This window comes from Pungitius pungitius, chromosome 1 (assembly GCF_949316345.1).
Source record: "Pungitius pungitius chromosome 1, fPunPun2.1, whole genome shotgun sequence".
NCBI lineage: Eukaryota > Metazoa > Chordata > Actinopteri > Perciformes > Gasterosteidae > Pungitius > Pungitius pungitius.
Genome location: NC_084900.1, coordinates 1,074,892 through 1,100,382, shown reverse-complemented (window position 1 = coordinate 1,100,382; position 25,491 = coordinate 1,074,892). Strand labels below are relative to the sequence as shown.

General features: G+C 50.7%; 1 long non-coding RNA gene across 1 annotated transcript in view; it reads right to left on the bottom strand.

Moving 5' to 3' along the window:
• LOC119223094 (uncharacterized) overlaps positions 1 to 25,180 on the bottom strand; it is a 34,823-nt gene extending 9,643 nt beyond the window's left edge. The window contains exons 1-2 of the long non-coding RNA XR_005120878.2: positions 24,723 to 25,180; positions 3,523 to 3,590 (exon numbers count right to left, since the gene is read on the bottom strand). This is a non-coding gene — a long non-coding RNA (uncharacterized LOC119223094). The remainder of the gene's footprint in view (positions 1 to 3,522; positions 3,591 to 24,722) is intronic.
• Positions 25,181 to 25,491: the final 311 nt, after the last annotated feature.

Here is a 25,491-nt window from a genome sequence, read left to right as displayed (position 1 = left end):
CACAACAGATCTTTCTTGGGAGAGCTTGCATGGGTAAATTCCTGCAAACGCCTTTATAGAAGGCAACCAATTTAGTGCTGGCAAACAAGAGCGGGATAAATGGAAATGGCTGTCTCCCTCCCTCCCTCCCTCCCACGCACGCACACACATGCACAACTCTGCAGCGTTACCATCAACTTTGACCCCCCCCCCCCCCTCCCCTCCCCATAGAGAAAAAGACAACAGAGAAACCGAACATGTGAAGAAGGCGATATTTAAAAGGTCCTATTTCCTCCATCACAACGAACCAATGGTGTCCAGTCCCAGAACAATGGACAATGCCTGAAGGCTTTGCTCCCTTCACGGACCAACAACCCCCCCCCCCCCCCCACACACACACACACACACACACACACTCACACACACTGTTCCTCCTGACGTCCTCACTGCTGCAAAACTCAAGGTTGTTGTTCAAATCCAAGGATCAATTACAACAAACGGATCAAATAAGAAGCAACCTAACTCGTTGTGTCGCTGATTGTGTGGAAGAAGGAATGGCGTCAAAGTGACAGGTGAGCAGAGGGGGAGGAAGAACTCTCCTCTGCTCACCTGCTCCCCCCCCCCCCCCCCCCCCCTGCTCCTCTCCCCCAAAAGGGCCGCGGGGGACAAGGAGTGTCACACACACTGTCACGCACACGATGAACCCTGCGTAGGTGGCACTTGATGCTTCAGCGAGGTGTGAAGTTTGTTTGTGTCGTGTCACTAGTTGTGGGGGGGCAGAGTGGGGGGGGGGGGGGGTGACAAGAGGAAAGATGAATAACCGCAGCCTTGATGTCCTAAAAAAAAGAAGCTGTGGCTGAAAAGAGAAAAGCAAGAATCCGCCACGTGATAAAATATTTATGCTCTAAATGGAAGAATATCAATGTGTTCATGACCCTGAAGAGCCGTGGTTCTATTTGAAGGTCACCACAACGTTTACAACCCGTACATTACAGCTGTGAAATACTGCTGTAAATCTCCTCTTCCTCCAAGTCCTCAGTCCCCCTTTGTCTCTGTTTTCAGACCACGTCCTTTCACAGCAGAAGTATTTGAGGAGGAGAAGAAAGAGTAGGAGGACGATGTGTAGCTCTGTGTGTTTGTGTAGAAGAGCCCTGCAGGGAGTTTATTCAACACAACATTTTTGGAGATTAAACAAAAAGACCAAGATGAGCGTCCTCCCTCTCTCACACAGACACACACTTCCTCACTGGCACTCTCTTGATGTGCCTGCCTGCATTATGGAGACTACTCAAGCCAAGTGAGGCTGACATCACTCGGGGCCCCGCGGGGAGGAGGAGGAGGAGGAGGAGGAGGAGGAGAGGAATGTTGGACCATTTTAATTGCAGGGCTTGTTAGCCCCCCTCCGTCGTTAGCGCCCTGTTAGCACGTCATTATGGAGCCAGGCGGCGGGTTAGGGTCCAAAAGCACATCTGAGCTGAGACCTTTTGCTTCTGGCATCGTAAGCCGGTGAGGAGGGTTTGTTATGGGTATGGAAGCTTTGGGGGGGGGGGGGGGGGGGGGTGCTCTAAATCTGCCTTCCATTTATTTTACACCAGATGTCTGACGTCCTCCTCTGGTTCCACACTCTGAGCTCCGAGCATCTTTCTCACCAGTATCTGGTCGGATGACTCCATCAGCACCACGGACAGCGCTGCTCCTGTTTTCTTGCTTCCTAGGTAGTGACGTGTGGAGCTAACGCTAGCAGAGCACCTGTAGCCATGTGTAACGCATGTCCCAGTGACCTCCACTCACCCCCCCACACACAAATGTGGCAGGAGTGCGTCTAAAAGGGGACACCCCCCGAGTGTAATCCCCCTCAAGTGTCGGCACGCGCCGAACGGCACAAATAGAGTCGATACTGTACAGAAGAGATCATTTTAGGGCCTTACTGAAGCCAGCCAATGGTATTTGCAATTTGTAAGCAACCTCGAAAAAATGAGTTAGCACAAAGTTAAAGAAAATAACTCTAAAGTGCAGTAATTACTAATTAAGCTGAGTGAGAGTCTGCAGGCCGACGCAGTGAATCGGCTTCTTTATGGCCGCTGAGAGAGAGAGAGAGAGAGAGAGAGAGAGAGAGAGAGAGAGAGAGAGAGAGAGAGAGAGAGAGAGAGAGAGAGAGAGGGGTAAAAGTACCATACACGGAGGACAACAATAACCTTTCGTATTTGAGTTATGCTTGAAAAGTTTTTGCTCCGTTACCTGGCAACAGGTAAGTGAAGTGCGTTGTGGTCAATGAGGCCGACTAACACGTCGTTTACTTCTCATACGCAATGAATACGATGAGTAAGTAACGGAGGAAACTATGTGTGTGTGCGTGTGTGTGTGTGTCTGTGTGTGTGTGTGTGTGTGTGTGTGTGTGTGTGTGTGTGTGTGTCCCTCGGGGCAGTTCGCCGACTCAGAGGCTTTTTTATCAGAAGGATTTACACTTCATTATGGCACAACCCTCCGGCCAAACGCACAAACACACACATTGTGCCCCGTCAGCCACAGACAAGAAGTAATTAAACGGAGGAGCTGCGCCGCGCCGACAAAACAAATTGATTCTGTCTTCAGGATCAAAGATATAGTGACTGCGCCTGTGTGTGTGTGTGTGCGTTGATGCGTCTTTTTGCGCTTTGGAAACTTTAAGAGGACACAAACGCAAGCAAAGAAATGTAAGGAGAGCTTTTTCTGGCCTTAACGCTCTGGTTGCGAAGTGGAGAGAGAGACAGAGAGAGAGAGAGAGAGAGAGAGAGAGAGAGAGAAGCAAGAAGCGGAGAGGAAAGCTCCTCCAGACCTGAAGGCTACAGAGACTAATTAACTTGAGAGACGTGACCTTTCTCTCCTCCTCCCTGAGAGACAACACGTGTGTCCGTGTGTGTGTCTGTGTGTGTGCGTGTGCGTGTGTGTGTGTGTATTTTTAATCAATACAAGAGCATAGTCATCACAGCCAGATGGACCTGGTACATCATGTCTCATCATTGCGTGGAAGCCAGAGAGCGAGAGGAAGGGTAAGGGAGAATTCCCAGAATGCCGCTTACCGTGAAGCCTTGAAACGCCGCCGCGGACACGTGTGCGTCCGTGTGTGTGAACGTATCCGTGTGTGTGTGTGTGTGTGTGTGTGTGAGGGCCAATTGAATGCGTCGGACCTTCTGTCGGGCTGTTGGAGAGCATAGAAGGTGGTTTTAAATGGGTTCTGGACACAGTGAGTTGTGTTATTCGTGGTTAATTACTACGTGCTGCATTGCCCAACATGCACTTTGTCAGGTCCACACAAATGAGCCTGTGTGTGTGTGTGTGTGTGTGTGTGTGTGTGTGTGTGTGTGTGTGTGTGTGTGTGTGGGACAATCTGCTCAGATGGAGACAGCGGATGCAGAGGCAGACCGAGAGGAGACAGAGGGAGGAGGAGAGGGGAGTAAAGTGTCCTCTGGAGGGGGACGATTAGCAGATCTGTGTAGGTCTGCCTGTGTGTGTGTGTGTGTGTGTGCGCGTTAGAACACAGTTTCAGAGTCTCGATGCACTCACCTTGTCTCCAGGTGGAAAAAAGGCCTCCTTTGTCAGCGCTGCATCCAACCTCCGACGGAGTTTCAGGTCTGAGACAGAGAGAAAAGGCCTTTTGATGAATAACACACAGCCGACTGCCTGAAACCAACGCGTTGTTCAAAGGAAACAAGAGAGGAGATGAAGCTGCTTTGTGTCCCACCAAGCTGGAAATCAAACTTCATTCTGCTATCGACTTCTAGCCAACGACACACATCTTTTTTCCAGTTAGTTGGTGAACTTTAAAGCTTCTCCGAGAAGCAAGATAGAATAACATCACGTTCAGGTGTCCATCACCCTGATTCACACTCACACAGGGACCCAAAACGCAATGAAACAACAACAAGGACAATTCAGTTCGGCTCCACAGGAGCAAACGCCGTGTAAAAATGTCCTCAGAGGCGTTGCATAAGATCCAAAAGCAACACTGAGGCTCAATGTGAGTCCAACACCTCTGTCTGAAGTCTGTCATGTCAATCAAATACCTAAAGGAGCACCGCGTCCTCCCGCCGGGCGCCATTGGCCCTCGGTGACGGCGGGGTTGGGGGGGCAGAAAGAAGGGGACAGGGACTGCAGCATTGCAGTGGACAAAGTGGACAAAGTGGAGGAGGGAGACACAGAGAGAAGAGTTGTGTTTTTCTGACGATGGAGGGAAGGAAGATGGACGGCAGCAGGGAGCAGCGAGATGAAGACGAGATGGAGAGGCTGAAAAACAGATGGGACCCACACACACACGCACACACACACACACACACACAAATAGGAAAACAGAAAACTGTTGTATGCTCGTTTTATGTTTTACAAAAGCATCGTATTAATGCAGAAATAAATTCCACACAGACTCACACAAACACACACATGCAAACACTTTATTCCGCTCAAGTAGCTTTCTGCTGATTGCATGCCCCCCCCCCCCCGGGGGATTTCTAGTCTCCAAATATAGTTTTTGCACAATCAATACAATTTTCGCAAGAGCGTCGTGCACACACACACACACACACACACAGTGTAGAGGGGGTATTCCCTGCTTTGTCCGTTCTCACCCCCCACACAGCCGAGAGGATCAGCGTTTCAGACTCCATGATGTCATCGGAGATCAGTGGGAGGTTTAGAGCTGCTTTACACGATAAACATTCACTTCAGATGCTGCAGTTTCAATTAAAACGCTGTGATTTAAACTGATATCAGTTGTTTTCAGCAAAGTCATTCCACTCTGCAGACAGATCCCACCTGCAGAGGGAGGATCACGCTGCATTCTAACAACAATACGTATTAAGTCAAGGATCCACTCATAGTCTGTCAAACCTCCAGCTCTGATCCCTGCAACAAAATGATGACAAACGCACAAAAGTCTTCTTTCACGGTCACTCAATGATTTGACGTTCAGTCGACCCGCAGGTTTTCTGCTTTGAGCTCCTTCTGGATTGGGACCGCGTGTGAAGGACACTTCCCGTCAGCCCCCCTCCGGACCTTCATCAACGCCCCCCCCCCCCTCGCCCATCTCTATCTGCTCTCTCTCGACCCTCCGCACTGCCGCTCCCTGCCTTCCTCCACCTCCATCATTGCCCCATTAAAACCCACGGTGACCCGCATAATTGCCTCCAATGACTCGGTCCTAATGAAAAAAACACATTGCATTAGTGGCAAGACGCCGTTTGTGTGTGTGTGTGTGTGTGCGTGTGTGTGTGTGATTGTGTGTGTGTGTGTGTGTGTGTGTGTGTGTGTGTGTGTCTCTGCCTGTTAAGCCCCCGGGCCTCAAACAAAGCAGATGATGTTCCCCGTCAGAGGTGCCTCTCACAGCCTTTTCACCTTCAAACCAGCTCCACCCTCAACCCGGCTCCACCCTAAAACCCGGCTCCACCCTAAAACCCGGCTCCACCCTAAAACCCGGCTCCACCCTCAGGTGAATGTAGCGCCTGAAGCGCTGGCCGGGTGATTGTGAAGAGAGAGCCAGAGGAAAGGAAAGAGGTGGCAGAGGGGCATTCGGAGGCTGATGTGTTGATGTTTTCAGTGGCTCCAACGCACACAATCACGCACAACTCGACGAGATAAAATGTGATTGGAGGAAGCAGCTTCCAGCCACGGCGACCCCTCCTCCGCATGCAGACCACACGTGTAGAAGAACATGGACCATCACCCTGAGGATCATCAGCAGAGATGAAGTCGGTCTGAAGGAGCAACGGGGAGAGAGAGGCGGGCGTCAAAGGGAGGTTACGCGGGGAATCAAAGGGGCCAGTTTAAGGAATGAAGTGAAACTCTTCTTATTCATCACTGCAAGGTCACTCGAGTCCCGCTTTGGAGTTTCCATTTTTCCATTTCAAGTACAGAAAGCATCTTCTCGTCCCCTCGTCTCCCTCCGTCCTCCCTCCCCCAGTCCCTTAATCACCAGTGTGTCCGTCTCTCTGAACACTCTGAACCGCTCCGCTGCCTCCTTCCTCGTCCTCTCAATTCCAGTTTCTCCGTCCTTTAATCTCCCCGTTTGGTCGATCCACACCGTGATCGCGTTCCAGTTGCAGGAGAACATTTGTTCTTTGGTAAATTCACACCATCACCAGAAAGACAAACACTCCTGACCACTAACATGAAACCACGCTGCTCATTTAATTAAAGCCGCATTTTGCATTTAGATTGGATTGGCAGATTAGCGGGAAAAAAAGGGTTTAGCAAAGCATCCTCCACGCTCCTCTTAAACTGAACCCTCTCATCTCGACCTTTTGACCCGAGGAGCAGTGTGTGAGAAGATGAACCGCCGAGGTGAGACCAGAGGGCTCACAGAGAACTGTACGCTGAGCCTCTGATCCACAGAGATGCTCCTCAGGAAGATCACATCACATCAAATATAAATCACCTAAAGATTTTCCTGTGAGCCGACAAAATCCCTCACGTTCTCTGGTACAGGTTTGTATTCTGTCCCCAGTTTGGAGAAAAATAACAGTCTCCGGTTTCTTTGCACTATACGTCTGCATCAAACTTCATTTTCAAATGAGTCAGAATCCATCAAAGGAGGCGTTGCATGACTGTAAAACTCAACCTTCTATTTTTATCACCAGGATGTTTCCGTCAGAGAGAAAACAAAGCGAAGCAATACAGTGACGAGCAGACACTCATTTAATGAGCTTCCTTCACATTCAGGCAAATTGAGTCGCACGAACCGTACGACGCCGTTTGGAACTTTTGAAACGGGACCTTGAAGATTTATTCTTCACCTTGAAAACAAAGAAGAGATCCAGGTTTTTAAAATGTAACGCAAGCCTGGTTGGTGTTTTGTGCGCTAGTTAGTTAGCTAGGTCAACGTAGCATAACGCACGGTGGGATTAGCCAGCTAGCTAACCAGCTAGCTAACATGCTAGCGGGCCGTGTGTGTGTGTGTTTATGTCTGTGTGTGTCTGTGTGTGTTTGTGTGTGTGTGTGTGCGTGTGCGTTCTTCCATTTATCTCCTTTGGGGCTTTACTAATGTTTAAAGAAGCTATTTGAGTTGATTAGCGATAAGGAAGATTACGCTGTTAGGGTTTATCAGCGCGTACCTGTGTGTGTGCGTGTGTCTGTGTGTGTCTGTGTGTGTGTGTGTGTGTGTGTGTGTGTGTAAGTGTGTGTGTGGGGGGGAGGGGGGACGAGACGGAGGGGAGAAACGATGGAATGTGAAAGGAGCAAAGACACGAGAGAGAAACAGGAAAAAGGGTGTTTTATGATTTCAATTCATGCTGAAAAGGCCTCAGCAGATGTTCCCACTTTGCAGCACTTTTGGATCCTGATGTTCTGATGACCCTGATGTTCTGATGATCCTGATGTTCTGATGATCCTGATGTTCTCCACCACTGGGTTCATCGTCTGCAGACATTTTGAAAAAGCAGGTGCTGCAGACTGTCTTTTTTTGTTTTGTTTCTATCTATTTCCTCACCAAGCGCTGTGAGCCGAGGGGACGGAGCAGCTGAGGAGGTGAGAGGGGCGTAGGAGGCAGACGGGAGCAGGAGGAGCAGGAGAAGGAGGAGGCAGGAAAATAAAGGGATGGGGGGGTGTTTTCCATCCTGTTTGTTTTTCATTATGGTTTTAAAATCTAATGAAAGGCTTAGAAGGAGACAAGAGGGAGACGGGAACTGAAGCCACACACACAGATTAAAGCAAATATACAAACACACAAAAGCAGATTTCATAAATTGACCGAAACAGAAAGAAGAGAAAGAACAATGATTAAAAAAAATGAAGGGAACGAGGGAGATAACATGCATTAATAAACTGAAGGCGTAATGTCTCTTCCAGGCCCACTGGTGCTGCATACCAATTTAACACTCCACACAGGGAGTGTGTGTGTGTGTGTGTGTGTCTGTGTGGTCCGGCGAGGTTCCACATTGTTTCAGCACTGTCAAAGATTCCAAACGGCTTCTCTAATTAATCTGCCTGCAGGGGGTCTTCCCCGCTGTGTTGGTGCGCGTGTGCATGTGTGCATGTGTGTGTGTGTGTGCATGTGTGCATGTGTGTGTCCTCGCCTCACGTTGTTTGAGGTGCTGGGTTCGGTGAGCAGTGACAGAGGAGGACGCGGGGTCAGAGGTCACGGGGTCCAACTTGCCGACGTCCTTCATGAAGTAACACTATGAGTGATGGTGATGTCGTCGGAGAAGGAAGCTCAGCCTTCAGAAGCTTCTTCTTCTGAACAAATCAACCGGCCGACGTGCCCTTGAGCAACAGAAGTGTTGGTGGCGGTGGGGGGGCACAGGGGGGGCTCGAGTACTCGTGTGTGAGACCATCAGAGCCACGTTGGGTCGTCCTCGGTAAAGTTAAATCACAGATAACGTAGCACGACTTTGATTCATTGATACAAATGATAAGAGCAGCGAAAACAGAAAACTGGGAGAAATATTCACCGGTCGCCATGGAGACGCCGAGGCATCCATTCATGTTGATATGAAGGCAAACAATCATTAATGATGAAAAGCTCCCAAACGAGAACTTTCCTGTTATTAATTTAACTTAAAATAATTTAACATTTAACGTTAAATGTTCCAATAACATATGAAATGATTCGTGTTATTTGGCACCTTTTAGTCTTTATTTTGTATTAACGAAGTAACGTGGACAGTTTCAGGTACAATTCAGCCACAGACTGTGAATTACATACATTCAGCAATAACGTTTTAGTGTCAATAGTGATGCATTTTATTTACAAATTCAACATCCGACGCGTCTGATGAGCCGAAGGGTTAGAATAACAGTCACAATATGGTTGTGCGGCGCGCTCTGTGTGTGTGTGTGTGCGTGTGTGTGTGATGTAGTGCGTTCGATGCAGCGTGGGCCGAGGCTGAGTCAGCCTCCTCTGAATAAATGAATAAGTGGCACATTTGCACGTGTGTGTGTTTTCACGGCTGGATGTGCGCTACCTGTGGGCGAGGGATGTGTCCAGATGTGTGTGTGTGTGTGTGTGTGTTTTTGTGTGTGTGTGTGTGTGTGTGTGTGTCTGACCTCCTCACACTGAGCCAACTCTGGATTCGCCGGGAGCTAAAATGACGAGTTTCATTTTTCCTCTTCATCTCTTCCTCTTCCTCCCTCTCTGCACTCGAAACCAGAGACGTGTAAAATGCATTTGAAGTGTCGGCAAAACGGGAAGAAATGGACGACGCTCCGTATCAGACATTTTCCTTTTTTTTTAAATGGCAGGAAGATAAAAATCTGCTCGCGATACCACACGCGAGGTATCAGTCGAGATAATTGGAGACCGATCATCTCAGCTCCCCTTTGGCCTCTGATGGGTTGGGAATCGTTACATCCTCCTCCCCCTCTGCACGTGGCTGCCCCCCCCCCCGACCCGTCGCACGCCGCCGTCCATCAGCAGCCGAACGGCCAACGGGCAGCCAGCAGGTCAGCAGGTCAGCAGCCTCCTCCCATGGGGGGTTTGTCACCTCGGGCTGAAGTGCCTTGGGTCACGCAGGGGTGTGTCCTCCTATCAGCGACGTCAAGCCCCCGCCCGCCAGAGGACAAACAACTGAGCCCGGCTGCCGCTCGCCCTCCCCGGGGGGGGCCAATGCTACGCCTATTAGCCCCGAGCTACTTACTGGCTAAGCTAATTAGCATGCACCTGATATGACGGGTGGAGGTAATATAAGACACAGTGGGATGGGAGACAGGAAGATCTGTTAAACGAGAGGTAATTGGGGGGGGGGGGGTTGTGCGAGACGTCTCTGCGTGTCTCAGCCTCCACATTGCAGGCGCTGTGTGCGACTCACAGAAACACACACAGCATGCACAATGAGGAGGCCTCGTGCACGCACGTTTTCACCAGCACCTCTGCAGGGGGGGGGGGGGGTTTAAAGGTATGAAGCGAGACGGTCTGCTTGTCTCTCGACGGCCGACCCGTTGCGACTCCGACTGACGGACGGTGATCGGGTTCTGAGAGGAGCCGTTAAACTTGAACTTTAATGCATGACGACTCGTCAGCGCTCCGTTCAACTTTCACTCTTTAAAATCAGCGTTTTTTATAATGAGGCCGGCGACAAGTGCTCCTCGCGCGGCTTTTAATGAGCCTCGTGCTCCTTCGGGTGTCACCGAATGAAATAAGAATAGCGAGCGCGCCGCCGGGAGGAAACGGTGCTGCCTTTAGCCCCCTGACGACTGGCCCCCGCCTCGTTAAACCCCTGACGACTGGCCCCCGCCTCGTTAAAACCACCTCCACCTGCAAGGGGGCAGGAAGACGGGGCTGTGAACACATGCGGCGTGCAGGAGCTGGAGCAGTTAACGACGCAGCCGATGTACTCAAAGCCCTCGCACTCCCTGCTCTTCATTGGTAGAGGGGTGAAGCGAGCGGTGGGGGGGGCGGAGGGGGGAGACATGTGGAGGGTGTTAATACGTCAATATGTGTCTTCATGGAGAAACGTGTCTGAGCCTAATGTGCACGGTGGGACATTTTAAACATCTCTTTAAATCTCCCATTCACAAACTGTCTCGTTTCCACCGACTATCTGCCCCCCCCCGCCCCCACACCAGATGATACAAACATCCTGAGCCCCCCCCCCCCGCGGTGCTCTGCACGCAGATGGCGTGGGCGAAGGAGTCAGCGCTTGTATCCTCATGCAAATGCTTCCCAACGTGTGCGACGCCTGGAGGGCCGATCGGTGCCTTTCTGAGGAGTTAAAGTCGAGGTGAAGAAGAAGCAAACAGTCCTGTCACATTTTTATATGAAGATTCAAAATAGATTCCAAATACAGATCACTCCATCGCCCCGATTGGGCTCACATCCGTGGTCCCCAGGAGACCGCGGCTCCGTACCCGGCAGAGCGCACTGTTCCGCTGGCTTGTCTCTGTTTGTAGCTAGCGCCCCGCTAACCCCTAGCGGAGGTGGATGATGACTCCAGCGGCGCTCCGGGGAGCTCAGCTGTGGGTGTTGCTGCCGCTGCTAGACTTTAATTATGCAGCAGCATGAAGACTCCACCGCGTCCCGCTGCCTGCCCACCCGGTAGCACCCGTTAGCACCAACACGCGCCAACACGTCCTCATCTTAAGGGCACTTTCACTTCATCAATGTAAAGCTACAGGAGGTTTGAATCGACCTCATCGCTTTCGATACCCCTACAAGTTTAGGAACACCAGATCGATCCACTCTTCAGCCGACCCGTACACACGCTGCACGCACTCGGTCTCACGTGGGCGTGCAAACATTTCAACGAGGGAAGAGCGGCGAGGACGGGCGCCGCTAACCGGCCCGGCTCCGTCCCGCCTCCACGGCCCCTCGTCACATTCAGGCTGACAAGCCGCTTGGAATATATTAATAGAAAGTGTGTGTGTGTGTGTGTGTGTGTGTGTGCGCGTAAGAGACAAGTCCCCCCCCCCTCCGTGGACCTGCTGGGGTCAGAAGGCTAATAGCAACACGCTAGTAAGACGAGAGTGAGTCGGCCCCACAGTCATTTGCAATTTCATCAAAAGCTTCGCCATCAAACAGGTTCCCTCGTCTGGTCTCACTCTCACATTACGTCGATGCACCGATTCTAACGAGGTTCTGGCGCGTGATGACATTTAAAAATGCCTCGGTGGTTCCTCCAGGGTTGTTTACTGATGCATTTCTACATCGTGGAACAACAACAACAACCGTGTTCTGAGTGTAAAATGCTGACTCGCTGCTTCGTGATGCGTGAAGGGGACGCTTAGCTGACGGGATTCAACCAGTAAATGAGTAAAGAACACGTTTCTCCCTCCGGATGGGGGACGTCTAAACTATTAATCAGCTAGTCGGCAGAATATGTAATCGATAAATGACCAATATCGATGATTTTTAGGAGGGATGAACCAGGAAGTTGTTGAGGACAGAGCAAAGGAGCTCCGTCCTCAACAGATGGAGACGACGTGGAGGAAGAACCCTGAAACCGAACGCTTCAAACGTCCTTTTCTGACACATCGACACCTCGACACCTGAACGGGTCGCTTTGAGGCTGCTCCTCCCCGACAAGCCAATCGGACCCCGACTGGTTTCACCATAAGACTAATATCCTGGCCTGTAGCCATCAAGGTCATCCCGGTCACATGTACAGCGGGTGAAATAAGTAAACAATCAGATTCTGAGACATCCCCCCCCTCCAGAAAATACTGCATCCTAGACTTCCCATAATCATGGGAATGCAACATGCTTCCTTGCTTCCTTGCTTTCTTGCTTCCTCTTCAACAGCTGCATTCTCTCCAGTGACCAACAGGGGGCGACTCCTCTGGACCTGTTCTTTCTGCGATTCTCATCACAATCCGATGGTTGAGCTGTGAGTTTGAGGACAAATCGACACCGAGCTAATGTCTCTGGCTCAGAAGAGGAGGAAGACATAAGTGTTTACATCTCAGGTTGTCCAATTCCTCAGAGGCAACGTGTACTCCTAAAGAAGATAGAAGATGCCTTTATGAATGTGTTCACAACACGATCAATAACCCGTTAAGACACACAAACACCAAACGCACACACACACTGAACAAGAGGAGCGAGGACGAAGTACCACACCGTATAAACTCATCAATAACAACTGCACGCTCGATCGCTTCCAAGCACCTCCACACCTCCTGCTCCTCTGATGAATATTGTAAGAGCCGCATTGATTGCTCGTCATTCACAATCCACAACGAGTGCGTTCAATTTGTTAAAATGGCGTTGAGATTCGGTTCTGCGTGAGCGACGCTTTTGCTCTTGCGGAAATGTACATTTATTCTTCCTTGCACTCGGTTCAACTGGATTTGGAATTTCCAATATATTCCATTATATCCACAGGAGAAAAAGCTTCATTTGCTCAAACTGACAATTAAGGAAATGCTTTACCTACTTTCCTCCAGCTAATGGATAAAAATTAATGAATGTCCCTGGTTATTCAGATTATTGCTGATAATTATGGTTGTTTCCAACAGGAGGAGCGGTATATCCAGCCGCGTCAATAACTATCATTCTGCATTGTGTGTGTGTGTGTGTGTGTGTGTGGTTGTTAGAGGTGAGATATTGGATTCCACTCACAGTTAAAGAGTAGAAGCTAAGAACCATCAAAATGCACCGAGTCACGTGTGACCGTCCGCTCCCTCTGTCCACACCGCTAAGAAGAGAGCCTCCATCACAGCTTCTGCTAATCACCACACCTCTAACTGCCCGAGGAATGATTTGAGATCAATAAAGGCTCCTTACAACAACCTGAAATATCAATGAACCTGATACAGAAATGATCCACTACCACGTGGGAAAAAGAGTCCACCCCAAGGTCAGCCTGCTTTAAAACTACTACTCAGTCCGAGTCATGGCAGACAGAGGCCTTCCATGGCTATATATACATATTATATGTATATGTATATATATATATATATATGTATATTTACATATACATATATATTATAAACACAGGAACGGTTCTCAAGAAACGAGAAGAACCCAGGTTCATATTGGTTTGTATTTAGATTGCATTGGTTTCCATTGGAAACACGTGCACTGTCGACCTACCACACATGCACGTACACATGTACTCACACACAGGGACGACAGACAGACTCACACTCATCTCTGCATTACAATGTCGCACAAAAAGCAACACACACCCAGGCACACAGCATTGCGTGACAAACAGCGTAGATTTGCATGACTGAAAATACCTCGAGGGTAACCTGCTGTTTGTGTGAGTGTCTGCGTGTGTGTGTGCGCGCGCCTCGACAACAACTCATGCATGTATGAATGCAGGTCAAACCGACTCGGAGCGGATCACACGCACCGAAAGACACACATTTATTTTGTGAAACTGATCAGAGAGAAAGAGAGCTGTCATCTGCATAAAGACGCACACACACTCAGAGTGAGGCCCGATGACTTCGTGCTCCGTCACCGTGGCGACACGCCGAGGTGAGGGGGTCAAACTCGTTCCCCTCCATTGGTTCCCTAATGGACCGTCGGCTCCGTGATGGTGAAAGTGAGTCACGGCGCCTCGCAAAGGCTTCACGAACCTGCTGCTGTCTCTCCGTGCACTTCCTGGTGTCCCCACGGTCTTGTTTTGATCCTTCCTCCCGTCTACAGAACTCTTCTCCTCCCGTTCCTTCGGGTGCCTTCTCCGTTTGTGTTTCCTGCTTCCAGGTTGTGTGTCTGCCTTCCCAACAACAACTGAAGCTCCCCTCCAGCTGCTGCTCTTCACAGTGTCTTTGAGGCCACGGAAACCGCGCGGAGGGTTACAAGTGGGATGCAAACCCATCGCACAGCCGGACGGTTGAACTAAATCGTTCCAAACGGGGCTTTGATGTTATTAACGGCTTCCTCAAAAGGAGCATGACGGTTGTTTTGCCTCCTTCTGCTCTATCTCACTTAAGTTATTTTCATGGAAGAAGTTTTCCTGGATGAGCTTCTAGATTCTTATTTTTCCCAGTGAGGACATTTTCCTTTTTCCCCTCTCAGCATCAGGCTGTTGGAGACATGAAGCTTAAATTCTAACGGTGGTAACAGGGTATGAATTTAGAAGCGTGGGGAGCCGTCAGGCCTCCGTTCGCCTCTGACAGCGGCTGCTGGGCGACCGCGGGGGCCACAGGCCTCCGACCTGCTGGTAACACCTGACAGCTGCACCGCTTTGGTCCCATCAGAGCAGCAGTCGCTCATCTCCTCGTGTCGGCGACCGATCATCACCACGCAGCCACACAGTGGGGCTCTGACGGGCGGACAGGAGCCTCTGAGCGGGAACACGGGCCCCCGGCAGCGAGGCCCCCGACTCCGCCAGCTGGGACTGGAATCGGGATCACACTCCAAAGGGGGGGGGGGCTCTAACAGCGACAGGTAGGTGTACTGTACTGCTGATAGAAGGACAACGCAGGAGACGACTGCCATGTTCTTTCAGACTACAGACTAGAAATAAACGTTTCTCTGAATCTAATCATGTGCACAGGGGACATTTCTTCTATCAAACTGCTATACGAGCTGCCTGGATCGATCTCCTGCAGCTGATCGCCCCCCCCGCAGAGAGAGTGTTGATGAACACACACAAGGTCCTCCGCGGTGGTCAACAAAGGGCTGCATCTTCAGTAGTAACGGTGGTAGCTTAGCTTAGCTTAGCATAAAGACCGGAAACGGGGAGGAACGGCTTAAGCTCACTCAGAAAAAAACACGTCTTTGTGGCTTCAACGAATCGCCACGAAGTAAATTCTCTCACTGGGTCCCTCGAGAAGCCAGCGTGGTGCCTACAGCCCTGAACCTCTCCGTCAGGTGCTGTGTGTGAGCGTACCTGCCTCTGCCGGGTGGAGGTGGGCGGTGCAGGAACGCCGGGGGCCATCGGCAGATAACGCCAATCCCCCCGAATGTGGGCGCCGTGAGAGACGAGCAACGACTGCGTGAGAGGATTCGAAGGAGAGCGGTTTGTAACGTTCCTCCACGAAGAAGTGTTTTATTAGCATTTACATCTGAGTCAGTGTGTCTCTGGTGAGCAGAATGCAGTGTGACAGATAATGCAAACACAGCATCTGATCCTCAGAAGTGTAGTAAACACACGTGTGTGTGCGACTTCATTCTTCTGGAAGCGCAGCATGCGGCACCATGTTGTGTGTGTGTGTGTGTGTGTGTGTCCTGTATCTCAGAGATTAGAGCGAGGCTGCTTATCAACAGGCAGAGAGGTGAGAGTTCTCACAGCTATGAGCTTTTTAAAATGCATTTCCTTTGATCCACCTGCAGATGATTCGGTGTCACACCTCAAAGGGACAGATGCTGTGTGAGCTGCGACCTCGCGTGTAACAACATGTGTCATCCAAGGGGAGATATGTATATTTATTTATATACTATGGCATGATGGAAGAAACATTGGAGGAGGACAAATGTAAAAGAGCTTTCAAGGCTTTAATTAGTGGCTTTGTGGCTCAATGTCAGTCGTACATGGAATATTTTAGTAAACCTACTGTTAAAAGATCAACTGCTCAGCAGAAATACAAACAGGTTACTGGAAAAAAAAGAAGAAGCTAATATTTGTGTCTCTTTGAGCTGAATTTCTCCTTTAAAACCCCCTCAAGATGAAGTCAGCGGTGCTGCTGTCAACGGATGAGAAACAACGGGCCACCCAGAAGACCAGCGTGCACACAACAGCAGGACCACGCTCCTGCTGTTGTGTGTCCAAAAATGTGTGGTCCTATATGGCTGCATATATATATATATGTGTGTGTGTGTGTGTGTGTGTGTGTTCCTGCCAGTGGAAACAAGGGGAACGCACACAAGAATGTTCACACAGTGTGCTGAGACACAGACTCAATGGGACTCATGTGGACATAACGCACACACGCACACACACACACACACACACAACCCAATGTTCCAGTCTGACCAGCTAACGCTCTCCTCTCTGCGTGTGTGTGTGTGTGTGTGCGTGTGTATGTGTGTGTGTGTCTGTGTGTGCCTATGGTTGACATTAGTCAGCCGTGGCCGAGGGGCAGCAGCAGGAACATTTACACAGGACTGGTCATGTGGTCGTCTCCATGTGTGTGTGTGTCTCCCTAAAAGTGTCTAGACGGACAGATGAATCAACCGTCACTGCACACACACACACACACACACACACACACGCACAGACATACAAACAGTTGCGTAACTCGGTGGTGAAAGGCCGAGCGGCCGGTGCCCAGGGGCATTGTGGGAACTTGGCAGCCGTTGACACTGACTTCACAGCTGTCAATCATTTTAATAATGTGGGAAGCTGAAGTTACCCTTCAGACGTCTGATTATTGTCCAACTTTCTGTTCCCATCCAGCGTTTTATTGCTTTACGGTCGATCTCGGCTCACAGTCAACATGGGCTGCGTGCACCGCTGTGTGCGTTGTCATAGTTTAGAGCACAGCGATGGGTTTCAGGTCAATGCTTTGTGTTGTTGAACGTAGCCTCCGTTAACGCTGATGCGGTTGACTACGGTCATCAGAACTGAGATAAGAGACGCCTGTTTTCCCTCAAAGCATCAAAGGAAAACTTTCCTACGATTCCTATCGATTGAAGCGCCTTTAATTCGGCGGATGCCAGGAGCCTGAGAGACGGCGAGGGAGGCGGCGAGGGAGTAAGGAGCCGAGCGAAGAGCCCTAGGAGGCAGCTGGAGTAGGAGGAAGAGGAGGAGCTGAGAGCAAAATCAATGAGGGAGAAAGCGGACGAGGGGAGAGAGAGCGACGGCGAGCTGCCAATTTCAAAATCAATAAACCCTTCGTCTCCCCCCCGACACCAGGACGCCGAAAGCTTCCCTCGTCGCCCCTGTGACCCCCCCCCCCCACCCCCCCCGGGGGCCACTGAGCACCGACTGGCAGGAGGCAGCGTCGGCAGGTGACGGATGGGTCCGAGGCCTCCATCTCCGTCCCTTCGGTCTGCGATCCAGACGACCAGAAGTCTCTGGGAAGGTTGGCCAGGAAACTGGACCGGGCCTGGAGTGGTACTACCGGCGGTCCGCTACGTCTCTGAAATGATTAAGTATTCACAGTCCAGTTCATAAATTAATATCAATAAAACTAAGCCCATTAGCCCACGCGACCTTGACACGTTCCAGCTAGCGATAGCAGCCTCTGGCCATCAATTAGCTGACTCTCCGAGGTGGTTCTGTCACGCCGAGTCAGCTGAAGGGATCAATGGTATCCGACATCACATGAAAGGCCTCGCAATGCAGCAGGACGCACTTAAATGTGCTCACGTCCTCTTCCACTGAGGTTCTCCTGCTGATGCGAAGTGAAGGGTATTGATGTCTCGCTTCAGACGCTGATTCACTCTCTGTTGGAGAGATGCTGCTTCAGGAGGACCACGGCTGATGTTTGGGTTTGTTCCGTCGCTCTCGATTTACTTTGTGTTCTCCTCGGCTTGTTGTCTGTTCCTTTGATTTACTGCGTGTTCTCGTACTTTATTCGGCATCTCTGTCTCCTCCACGGATTCCCCTTCTGCCCTTTTTTGTAATTCCAGAATAGTGAATTATAATAAACTTGCAGATTGCAGATCAAATCAATATCCTTCCTTTATATTTGACTTTTTCCTCTCCAGGTACCGCATGTATTCAGTGGTGTACTATGGGTTCAGTATTGATACTCAGTAAGTTAAGCTACTGACAGAAAGGACCTGGTACTTAGAGGCATCAAGTATCTCCAGTCAAACGATCCCTGCTACGAATCCTCTCTGAACCCAGACCAACTGTAGAGAGACAGAGCAGCGTAGTCCATTAATTACAATCAGAATGACACTGTGCTGCTTCGCTGGCCTCGTTTAATCGTTCCATCCATCAAGCCTCAGAAAGAAAAAACCAGACACATTGGGAGAAGTTTCAAGCCTTTTCTTCGATGTTTGAGACAAGACGCCAAGAGACGAGAGGGTCCAAAATAAAAGTTCATCCCGGTGCGGTTGGCTGAACACACATGATTTCATTGTCTTCATTTTGCACCAAAGGATCCCAGATGAAGACATTGATTGAAGAAAGAGATCAGAAGAATCCATCAGCACTAACGTGAACATGATGAATATGATCAAGATACAGAAAAGAGTCCCAATCAGCTCAGAACACGACAGCCATTGATCCAGCAAAGTCCAAAGCACCCGAGACACCGCATTGAAACCTTGTTGGGCTCCGCTCCATGCGCACACTCCCATGTGTGTGTGTGTGTGTGTGTGTGTGTGTGTGTGTGTGTGTGTGTGTGTGTGTGTGTGTGAGGATGGAGCAGACAGGTCGATGGAGAAGGAGTTCTGAAGTTGATAAGCTGACAAGTCGGAGAGTATTTTAGCCAGAGAACTGACCTTAGCAGGATGTATGGCAGCTGAAGTGTGTGTGTGTGTGTGTGTGTGTGTGTGTGTGTGTGTGTGTGTGTGTGTCAAACTGTCTCAAAGCAGTGGAACGGACAAATCCCCAAAGCGCATCACCTTCAAAGGGGGGGGGGAGCATCCAGAGAAGGTGCGAGAGGGAGTGTGTTTGTGTGAAAGTGAAAGTGCACAAAAACAATATCAGACTGCAATAAATATGAAATTATGAAACTGCTTCACTGGGTTTATTCCCTCAGGTTAAAATGTTAATCGCAACGAGACAAAGTGGCCAAAGTGTCTTTGTTCTAGTTTCTACAATCTTCTTAATGTTTTATTTAATTGACTTCATTCAACGTGCTTAGTGCTTAGTGTGTGTGTGTGTGTGTGTGTTCTCACTAATCTATACTTCAAGCTCCTCCAACAACTTGACAAATGACATCAGGGAACTGCAAATTCTCAATGCTGCCGAGCTAAAACACACACACACGCACACCGACACACACAGACACACAACCACACACGCACACAGACACACACCGACAGGTGTTAATCCGTCTGTGTGATAGAAACTCTGCAGGATCCCTTTGGGACGGACAGCGAATGTGTCATGTGGCGTAGAAATGTGTGCGTTTGAGTGTGTCTGTCAGTCAGCTGAACCAGAAGGCTGACAGCAGGAGTTGTGTGTGTGTGTTTGTGTGATTTAGCGTTGACGTTGTGTAGAGAGGAGGTCTGCACGTCTGCGTAACGCATTACCAAAGAAACGTAAGCTTCAATGTTGGATCCAATGAGCTCAAACTGCTCGTCGTCTTTCCTCCTCAATCCTATAAACCCTTCAGCATCTCCCGCCTTAGTGCGACAGGCGCAGGATGAAGCTCCTTCTGCGGCGGTGGAACACCAACACTTCCGTGTCAGAGCAGAGCACTTGAGGGGATGGAATCCTCTCATCACTTTCTGGACTTATTGGATCACAGGAACAGACGCTGCAGTCAGGAGGGGTTTGTTACTGGAACGGATAACGTTATCTTCACTTCCTCTGAGACGGTTACTGGCGTTGAGCCCCGCCCTCTGTGACCCCCCCCCCCCCCGAACCTGAGGACATTAATCATCTCTGTTCACACAGGGGGGAAAACCCCTGATCAGCAGCAGCCGGATCCTGGTGCGCTGAATTTCAAATGTTCCCTCAGAATCCCAGACGAGGAGGACGCGTCCTTCCTCTCGTCACCAGTTATTTACTCGCCCAGGTGGACAAGATGAAACAGCCCTAACCCCCCTCACCCCCTAACCCCCTAACCCCCTAACCCTGACCCCCTGACCCCCTGACCCCCTGACCCTGACCCACCTTCACAAGCATATGCATGTGTAAGAGAGGAGGATGGAGGTGGCCGGCGAGGGGGGTCTACCAGGAGACACGTGGGATGGAATTCACACTCACATATGATTCCAGAGGGAGTTGGAGTATCCGAGTATCACCTCGGATCTCCTGTTGGGCCGAGAGGATTCAGGGCTTGGTCTTCTTTTAACAGTCCATCGATGAGTGTTCATCCGTGGGACAAATTAAACAACTATTCCAGGTCCATGAGACTATTATTGGAAGTGTCTCTAATAGAGGTACAGTGGATTTCTAATCATGTTCCCAGAAGACCAGAATATAATGAGAAGCATATATTTCAGTATCTCTACAAGCTGTTGCTAGAGGGAGGAGTACAGGAGGACCCCCTGTACTCCTCCCGGGGGGGACTTTGGATTCTGACGAGGTGGACCTTCTAAGGAGTTCATGCCACAGTAGTCTGAGCTGGATGGACCCGGCTCTGATGCCAATTGATTCATTCCACTTCTCGGGCTTTAGCGAGAAACATCCATGTTTTTGCCTTTTTATCACAGCAGATACGTGTAGGTATGTTGATGCATATCATCTCAGCGCTGAGGGGGCGTCATGGATGTGAGGACCTGCCTTCAGTCCTGAAACAGCTGAACTTATGCCTCTGCAGGGAATCTGGGCTCACCTGATTTAACAGAAGGATTTTCCTTATTCTGACCTGTTCTCATGTGTCTAACGGCTGCTTTTCTTCCTCAGATGTTCTGGTTCTCTGGCTCATTGCTCGAGTTGGCACCGGCTGGTACCGGAGCTTTGATGTAACAGGAAAATGTGTTGCTTCCACCCAAGAAAAACCCAGCTTCCACGATCAGAAACCACAGAGGGGGAAATGTTTCCAATTATTCTTTTTCCACTCCTATAATAAGAGGAGGAAAAAAGCTGTGATGGCGCAGTTCCACCCAAAGAACAGCACGCGACGTGCTGCGCCGCTATTGGCTGCCTCTCCGTTTGCAATAAAACAAACACAGGTTCAGTCCCATTGCTTAAATGGAAGCATTTTGATCCGCTAACGCTCGGGTAATTACACCCACACGGTACCTGGATTACGCTGGATTACGGCCCCTTTTTGACTTTGGGATTTCAAAAGACAGATTAGCGAACAAGGTCAACACACCAAACTGCAAACTTGTAGTTCTTCTTTGTTGGTATTGCCGACGCAAACGTTTTTTTTCTCCTGGCTCTTTCACGTACTCAGAAGTTTGAAGTGGATAAAGCGATTCGAGGACCCGTGAACTGGACCCAGCTGGATGGACACCCCTTCGGCCTGAGGCCTCCGCTGCATTATAAGACCCTTCCCACACATTCACAATCATAACACCTCGATTAACCGCTCATAAAAAAGAATGGTCATTAAGCCTAAGGCCCCGACAGGATCACACGAGATAGAGAAGAAGAAGAATGCCGTGACCCCAGAGTGGGTTCCCGAGAAGTACAGCAATTAAGTACTTCATAAGAAAAAGTGCCATGGGAAGGACCGTTAAAAAGGGAAACCCCTCTCAGGGCCGACGAGAAGCCAAGTTGGCTGTAAAACGAAGCAAAGAGACCCGAGCAGAGAGCATGCAGGACGAATACATCACCGCTGCCTTCAGAAAGTCCCTCCGAGGGCCCGAGAGCCAGCGGTGGCTCCATTCCACTCCAGACTGGACCGGGCCTTCATCAGAGGCTTCTTGAAGACTGGATGTTCATGTGTGCTCAGTGGTAACACATGAAAGGCTCTCGTGACCAGCTGGTTTTCGTTCTGAAGAAACCACGCGAGGGGTCTCCATTGCAGACTGTTGGGAAATGGGGGGCGGAGTCCATCGGCTCCACGTCGAAGCGCCAGGCTTCATCCCCCGAAAGGAGTGAAGAAGCTACTGCTCAATAAATACGGCTTTTCTCTGAAAACTGAAATGAAAGTAGACCTTGATTGAAAGTAGGAGTCATTTTAAGATATTGATCTCTCATTTGGAAACAACACTGTTTGCAGCGGCCGCCCTTCTCCTGCCTCCCCCGTCCTCCAGGTCCTCTGGAAACCATCAGGAGGGTTGTCGGTAGATGGACTTTTACGTCCCAGAGGGGGTGTAGAGCTACCTACACCCATGAAGACGGACGTCCCTTTGTTCCTTCTCCCGCTCACTTAGAATTCCAGTCAGTCGGTCCGACGCTGTCGCAGCGCGAAAAAAAACCATCACCGCACCAACGCGCCAAAGATGTGATCGGACCGGCCTCTATTCGGAGGGGGGGGGGGGCAACGCAGCAGCTGCAGCCAGAGGGATTGATTGCCAAATGATGAGGTTTGTCCCCCCTCCCTCGACCAGGCAGCAGGTCTGCAGAGAGAGGGGGCAGCGGGGGCGGTTGTTGTTTCACGAGACTGATTGTCACTTTAATCCGGGGCCGCGAGACACCGACTCAGTCAAATGAAATCCTCTTCGGGCTGAATGACTGAATCAAGTAGGCGCAATCAGGCCTGAACATAAACACACCGCGGCCTGTGCTGCCGTACCGGGGAGGGGGGCAGGGTGTGTGTGTGTGTGTGGACGAGAGCTAAGGCTGAATGAATCGTATTCGACAGGCAACAGTGAAGAGTCCTTCCACGCCATCGGGATGCAGCTTGGATTTTTAAAGGGATGAAGATGCTGCCCGGAGACGATATGGAGTCTAACGCGCTCCCGGGGACCCGAAGGAAAGCCAGGATCGGCCCCAATTCTGTTGACACAAACGGACCCAAACAAACACCGACAGAGCAACAAAACCAGAGCTCCCCGCACGCAACATCGTGATGTCACAGGGACAAATGCCAAATGAAGGCTTTCCCCCCCCCCCACACACACACACACACAATCCCATTTCATCCCCCGAATGACGTCCACATCCATCCATTCGGGATCCTTGCTTTTTCATTTAAGGAATGAAATGAACACAGTTGGCAGCAATATGTCATTCTGCTGATCTGCTGTGAGTTACTCTCAATCAAATGGGGGGGGGGGGCTGAGACGGGTGAGAGGGTACACGTGGCCTCTGTCTGTTTCTCTGCGGTTAAGTAGCGGCCCCCTTCAGGCCGTGGACTTTTCCATTTGCCCGAAAAATACACCATAAATCAGCCTGCAGTTCACGTCATCCGACCTCGGCGTGACGGCGGTTAAATCACTTCAGACACCCGGGATCGTTACTGGACGCCACTTTCGGAGAAAAAAAAGCTTTTGATGAATGAAATTACTAGTCAGGCCCCGCCTCCGAAGAAAACCATATTTGGACGTGAAATTGGTGTTTCGTGTTGGGAAAACCAATCGCTGAGCAGCAGAGCGTGCTTCCTGAAAAAAGGAAGAAAACAGATGCAGGGAAGTACATCCGTAGGAGTTGGGGGGGGGGGGGGGGGGGTAGTGGTACTGCAATCCCCCAGCAGTGTGACAACCAAGCTAAACCAACAAGACGTAAAGGGAGGACTGCATACCCAGAAGGGGAGAGAGAGGGAGAGAGAGAGAGAGAGAGAGAGAGAGAGAGAGAGAGAGAGAGAGAGAGACCACTATTTCCACTTTCATGCCAATAAAGCTTTTGAGGTGATGTCAGAAGAGAGACTGATGGATGAGGATGGAGAACAAAAGGAAGACTGAAGTGAGCTGGAGAAAGAGAGAGAGAGAGAGAGAGAGAGAGGGGGGGGGGGGGGAGAGAGAGAGAGAGTGAGAGAGAGGGGGGGGGGAGAGAGAGAGAGTGCATTCAGACGCTTTAAACAACCTGAATACAAATGAATTGGACGGTTTCCAACAGGTCAAATATTTGGGATCTGTTCTGCATTTCCACATGAGCTGCTACAAGCGGGCATGAGTCAGATTTTGTGTATGAGGTCAACGTGCACGAGGTGCACTAAAAATGAACCTCACGGCAAATGTTGCAGCTGCATGAAATGGCACCTGCAACATTTCTATTGATGCCAATAGAAAGAAAGAAGTAGGGGGGGGGGGGGCAGGTCCCGAAATGTCCCACGCCTCTAATCCTCCCTGGAGACAGGAGGATTAGAGGCAGCTTCATTGAATAAACTCACGCACGCACGCACGCGCGGCTCAATGATTGCATTCCCAGTTTGGCGCAGGTATTTGCAGCGGAATCCTCCCCCGAGGATGAACTGCCACACCCTCTCCGGCCCCCCGCGGTCACAGAAGCGAACACACTCTCAACGAGTCAACGCGTCCCAGCGAGCACCGCCCCGCCTTCATCTCCTCTCAGACCCGCGCGACACGTCCTAATGAGCGGCGGCGTCACTTTGCTCTGTGCGCTAATTACCCAGCACGCTGCCTCAGTGTGGACTGGCTCCCCTTTGGAAAGAAGCACCTCAAACTCAAACTACCGGGGGGTTGTTCACCTTCTAATCAATTCTGGGGAGCCGGGGAACACATTGCTGTCACTCAGAACCGGACTAGAACACTTGGATGTTTTGGGGGTTTTCTGCGGCGCTGCGTAAAAACGCCGCCGTGGCCACGGCTCCCCGCATGCAGAGCCCTCACCGTCACACGCACCTTCTCATTTCAACTAAATCCGATGTTCTCAAAGCCGCCCCCCCCCCCCCCCATGCATGCATCTCTGGACACCTCTGACCTCCATCCGTGCCCGGGAGGCGAGGACAGCAGCTTCACTCACCCGCGTGCACGTCCGACCGATCCTCGCGCGTCCCGGCAGTTTGTGATGTCTGTCCCGCCCCCCGCGTTGTGTTTTATCTGAAGAGCTACATCCTTCTTGGGTGTCCGCTACAGTGTGTCCGTGTCCTCGAGTCTCCGCTGATGTTTGGGCTCGAGGAGAAAAGGCGCACGGTGCTTCCTTCTCGGGGCTGGACTCCTTTCAGTTGGTCGCCGGACGCGTTCCGCGGTCCATTTCTGATCCGGTGCGCACCGAGACAGGTCCCGCACCGGAGCCGGAGGCGAGAAGGCAAAGAATCCCGCTTCAGGGGTCAGGAGGCAACGGAACCGGGTCGGTTAGAGTCGTTGGTTGTGCTTTACCTGCGAGATGTTGAATCATCCGTCTCCTCTGAGGAAAGTTTGAACACCGGAGTCCGGAGCTCACAGAGCACGAGAGAGAAGCCGCGACGAAGGGCTGCTGAGCCGAGAGGAGTGGGAGGCAGGGAAGGGGGTGAGGGGGGGAGGGGGGACACTGCAGACTCCGACGCGCCTCACCGAGCACCGGTTGACTGCTGATCCCGTACGTTGTGACGCCTCAACGGGGTCCGGAACCCGAACAAGCCCGAGCAAATATTTGAACAAAATCCAGGGGTGATATTTGTGGTCCTTGTTGTTCCAGATGTGTTTTTTGAGCAGATCAGAGATGCAGCAGCCAAGTCCTTCATGTGCAATATTCAGATTGGGCTCGAGAGGGTTTATTTCTTACAATACACCATGCAGGGCAAACATTCAAT